We start from the raw sequence: 6000 nt of genomic DNA, 5'->3' as shown, positions 1-6000 counted from the left end.
GGGATATTGTATCAGCCATGATGGAATGGTGGAGGAGACTCGATGGGCTGAATGGCCAATTCTGCTCCTATGTCTTATGGTCTTATAAGACTAGAATCAGCTTGTTAGATGGTGAGGGACATGGAAAATGTTAACGTTTTTAACTGTGTTAAAGGCTGCTGACAGACACATGACAAATATAAATTTTCATTCGAACTTAAAGATTCATGATTGAATTATTGTCATTCATCAGTACAAAAGTATAAAGGAGAAAGAAATATTTGTTAGTCCAGATCCCTTGCAGCATTAGAAACATAATAAGCACAAAGAACACTATAAATATAAATACATAAGATTAGCTAATATACCTAAATTTAGCTTATTAGATATAAGCTTATGAGGCTGATGGTCCTGGCATGAAGGTTGTGTAGCCTCTTCCCTGATAGGAGTGAGACAAGCAGTTCATGAGCAGGTTGGATGGAATCCTTCATGGTAATGCTGGCCTTTACCCAGCACCTTTCTATATATATAGATATATATATATATATATCTCCTTGATGGCAGGTAGGCTGGTGCTGGTGATGCGTTGGGCAGTTTTAACTGCCTGTGTAGAGCTCTCCTATCTACTGCAGTGCAGATTCTGTGCCATTCAGTCATAACAGCATGTTAGAATGCTTGAAACTCTGCATCCATAGAAGGTTGTTAGTTTTGATGTGCATAGTCCAGCTCTCTTCAGACTCCTCAGAAAGTAAAGGCTTCGGTGAGCTTTCTTGACTGTGGAGGATATACTCTAGGACAATGGGAGGTTGTGTGAGATATGAACTGCCAAGAGTTTGAAACTGCTCATAGTTTTCACTGCCGTACCTCTGATGTGAAAAGGGGTGTGAGTGGTGAGAGTTTTCCTGAAGTGAATAACCATCTGTTTTGGTACAACTTCCTATAAATAAGGAATTAATTGAGATAGCATGCCAACAGAAAAGGTAATGTCAAAGGAAGGTCTGATTCTAGTTTGAACTGGGAAAGATAAATGAGCTTCAGTCTGTTTGGTAACATTGTTTAGCACCATCAAAGTCAACATAATTATATCAGTACAATAAGGTCACCCAATCAGTCAAAGAATGTAACAAACATGTTCAACCACGTTAATATTTGTTACTGTCCTTGGAGTTGTGAAAAACATCTCTCGCTGAGTTTTTCTGATGGTGCATAGGCTTGCAAAATAAAAGGTTGAGATACCTACTGGGCACAGATGTTACAGACACAATAATGAAGCACGTAGATCAGGTAATATCCCAAGGGATTGTTGTTAGGGGAATAAGCAATGGTAATGCAATTATTTATCGTGGGCAAAAAGCTTGCATCTGATGCAGGCATTCAAGGTAAATTAATGCTTTGTATTCGAAGCTTAATACAATATCTTTCACCAGCTGCATTTAGGTAAAGGCTGTTTCTAGCTTAAGTCATGAATTAGTGTAGTAGGATTTAGAAGTGAATCTCAGAGTTTTGTGCTTGGCATCACTGCATCGTGTCATCCTCTTCATCTTCACTTCATCTTCCTCTCGCTATTTTGCAGTGCGAAGAGCAGTGTATATAACATTCAGAAGATGGTGATGAAGTGAGATTTCTTTTTTGAAAGTACTGCAGGATACTCCCTGCCCAATCCAGACAATGAAATAGCAAATTGGAGATCCCGATGGGATCATCCCACTGAGCCTTCATGCAGTCCCCTTTCTGTGATTGTTACTGAGCTCTTCAGCATAACAAGGAACTGATTAAGGAAGCAAGGATAGAGGTGATAACATTGCCTGCCAAGAACCATTTTGTTTGTTAATTGTGAATGAAACTTAATGAAAACACAAGCTAATGATCATGCAGATATTTCCAGATGGATTAACACTGCCGGCAGCTCAGAGTGTGGCACCCTTTCGAGTTCAAGAGGAGATCCAGATTCATGTAATTTATCACTAACTTTTGAAAAGGGAACAGTCTGAGTATAAATGAGTACTCAGGACTATTAGTTGTCTTTTTTTTAAATTCTCAATTCATAGATCTAAATCAAGTATTCAGATCTTAAATCTTACACTTGTTCTTTCTATATACTGAAGATGATGAATCCCACTGAATAGAGAGCACCCATGAAGACCTGAATACAGCCATGACTTACAAACCATGAAAATGTGGCATAAATCCACTATGGCTGTCTGCGATCATTGACATTCATTGACAATAACCAGCACCTTCCCGGGTAGAGCAGCCCCAGCATGGATAAGTAGCTCCAGAAAATGACAGATCCCTGTTCCCACTTAGAGAAACTTAATATCTAGATATATTACTACAGTATTAGGAATATTGAAGATAGAAGAATGGCCATGGGGTGTCTTTTAAGGGTTGAGAACCTCTTGGCCAGAGCTGTTTCAATCCTCCTCTTTGTTTGTGAAGGAACCCACAGTTTTAACTCTTGGATGTTGCTGCAGGCTAAGCATAACTAGAACTATAACCTTCATTATTTAAATTACCTTCATTTTTTCAATAGACAGAGCACTACATTTTTTCTGCTTTAATCCTTTGCATATGCTTAACTCAAATAACACTTCTGCAAAAATATATGCTATTAATGATCCTCTTAAACTTGTAGATATGAGATTTGTCATGTTGATTTTCCTCATTTCAAAAGCATAAACTACTGGAAAGCTGTCAACCAGATATTAAACATAGCCATCTCAGTGTGCTTTATGCATCTGCACTCTGTATGCATGCAACAAGGTGATTGATAGATGCATTACGCAATCTGCACCCTAAGGTTCCAAAAGCATTTTGTATTTGATATAAATTAATGCTTAATATAATCATACCTGAATAGATAATATTTCAATAAATAGCAGACCCAATTGCAGGATTTTCAAGCTGTGCGTCTCTTGATAGAACTCATTCTGTGGATCTAAACTAATGACTTAAAGCGTTTTAGATGAATTAATCCTGTGTGTTATGTACAAGTTTGCTGTAAGATCATAAGACATAGGAGCAGAATTAGGCCATCCAGCCCATCGAGTCTGCTCCGCCATTCCATCATGGCTGTTATTGGATCCCACTCAACCCCATACACCTGCCTTCTCACCATATCCTTTGATGCCCTGACCAATCAAGAAACGATCAACTTCTGCCTTAAATATTTGCACGGACTTGGCTTCCACTGCAGTCTGTGGCAGAGCATGTCACAGATTTACTATTCTCTGGCTAAAAAACTTCCTCCTTACCCCTGTCCTAAAGGGTTGTCCCTCAATTTTGAGGCTGTGTCCTCCAGTTCTGGAAATGACCATCACAGGGAACATCCGCTCCACATCCACCCTATCTAGTCCTTTCAACATTCGGTAAGTTTCAATGAGATATCCCCACATTATTCTAAATTCTAGTGAGTACAGGCCCAAAGCTACAAAATGCTCCATATATGTTAACCCCTTTGTTCCTAGAATCAGCCTCATGAACCTCCTCTGGACTCTCTCCAATGACAACACATCCTTTCTGAGATATGGGGCCCAAAACTGTAGACAATATTCCAAGGGTGGCCTGACAAGTGTCTTATAAAGGCTCAGCATTATCTCCTTCTTTTCATATTCTATTCCCCTTGAAATAAATGCCAACATTGCATGTGCTTTCTTTACCACAGACTCAATATGTAAATTAACCTTTGGCACAAGGACTCCTAATCCCTCTGCATCTCTGATGTTTGAACCTTTTCCCTATTTAGAAAATAGTCTGCACTACTGTTCCTTTTACCAAAATGCATTATCATACACTTCCCAACACTGTATTCCGCCTGTCACTTTCTTGTCCATTCTTCCAATTTGTCTAAGTCCTGCTGCAATCGCTTTGCTTCTTCAGCACTACCTACCCCTCCACCTATCCTCAGATCATCCTCAAACTATGCCACAAAGCCATCAATTCCATTACCTAAATCATTGACATACAATGTGAAAAGCAATCAATGACCCCTAAGGAACATCACTGGTCACCAGCAGCCAACCAGAAAAGGCCCCTTTATTCCCACTTTCTGTCTCCTGCCTGTCAGACATTCTGCTATCCATGCCAGTACCTTTCCTGTAAGGCCTTAGGAATTTATCTTGTTAAACAGCCTCATGTGTGGCACCTTAGCAAATGCCTTCTGAAAATCCAAGTAAATGTCATCCACTGCCTCTCATTTGTCCACTCTGCTTGTTATTCCTCGAAGAACTCTAACAGGTTTGTCAGGCAAGATTTCCCTTCACAGAAACCACGCTAACGTTGACTCATTTTATCATTAGTCTCTAAGTATCCTGAAACCTCATCCTTAAAAGTAGACTCCAACACTTTTCCAACAACTGAGATTAGGCTAATTGCTTTTTTTTTTGCTTTCCTCCCTTCTTAAAAAGTGGAGTGACACTTTCAATCTTTCAGTCCTCTAGGACCATGCCATACTCGAGTGATTCTTAAAAGATCATGACCAATGCATCCATTATCTCTTCAGCAACCTCTCTTAGGACCATCAGATATGGTCCATCAGGCCTAGGTGACTTATCCACATTAAGACCTTTGAGTTTGCTTAGCACTTTTTCCTTTGTAATAGCAATGGCACTCTGTCCTGCTCCCTGACAATCACAGACCTCTGGCACACTACTAGTGTTTTCCACAGTGAAGACAGTTGCAAACTACCATTAAGTTCATCTGCCATTTCTTTATCTCTCATTACTACCTCACCAGCATCATTTTCCAGTGATCCAATATCAACTCTCACCTCCTTTTTACTCTTTATAGAACTGAAAAAACTTTTGGTGTTCTGCTTTACATGTAAAGGGGATTTCTTCTTTTTCTTTGTTACTGTGTATGTAATCAAAATGGCTTCTTTGTTTTGTTAAAAGTAGGAATGCTTCTTTGTTGCGAGAGAGTGCTGGAAGCTTGTTTGGGTTAAAATTTACTGATAACGAGAATTGTATTCCTTTGTAAACCAATTAGGATTAATGTTGTTCTTTCTCCTGAGTCTGTAAGCTATTGTTGGCAGGCTTTTGGGCAGATCGGCGCGAGGGGGTGAGAGAGAGAGGACGCGATGCTGTAAACTGGGCGAGGAATGGACCCCGGGGGGGGGGGGGGTGTCCAAGGCCAGGAGGTACCCCGAGGAGAGGAGACGAAGATAGATGTGCTTGGTTGACCACTTTGGGTGGTCCTGAGCTGCAAGACGAGGAGTTCGGAGGGGATCGAATGGTGGCCAGAAGACTTCAGTAATTGAGCTCCAACGGTTGTGCACAAAGTGGTTTGGACTTTGATAAGTTTGCCGCCTTTTCTTTATTGTTTTTCCTTCATATATACTGTATTGTTATTAATCACTTAGTTATAGTAACCTTTATAAATTGTACTCATTTAATCGCATATGGTGTACTGTCTGTTTTTGGGCGAGGCGGGGACATCACACAGCATCCACACCAGCTGATTACCCAGTTTGGTGGGGCCGAAGGCTGCTCCCCCTAGACGAGAACGAGCCGAGCGAGCCTGAGGCGACCCAGGGGGTTACATTGTCGGGTGCTCGTCCGGGATTGATTTCTGTGGAAGCTGTGTGATCACCCTCTTTAAATTATGTCTGCGGCGATTGCTGGTTATCTCTGCATGTGTGTTGGGTGGGGTGGCTGTTGGTGCCCCAGAGGGCGTTGTTCGAGTTCCGACTAGCGTTGACAAAATGGTGGTGGGATGCTTCAGCTGTGGTAGGCTCCGCCCGGTTGTCGGAATAATGTCCAGCCTTAAAGGGGTGGAGGCATGGGTGGAGCGGACCTCTCAGTTGTTGGGTGAGTGGCAGTGCTTGGCTGAGGGAAAGCGACAGGGATTGGTTGAAAGTTTGAGTAGGCGGGCTGGTGACGTTGTTAGAAATGTCGGGCGCAATTACCTCGAAGTGACAGCTGCCAGTTCCGGGAAAGTGTGGGAAAATGCGTGTGGTTCGACTGGAAGTCAAATGCCGCAGCTGGGGGGGCTTATCATATCCATGGCAGGAGATTGGTGGAA

The sequence above is a fragment of the Hemitrygon akajei genome, chromosome 27, assembly GCF_048418815.1.
Source record: "Hemitrygon akajei chromosome 27, sHemAka1.3, whole genome shotgun sequence".
NCBI lineage: Eukaryota > Metazoa > Chordata > Chondrichthyes > Myliobatiformes > Dasyatidae > Hemitrygon > Hemitrygon akajei.
This window is presented reverse-complemented; position numbering follows the sequence as displayed.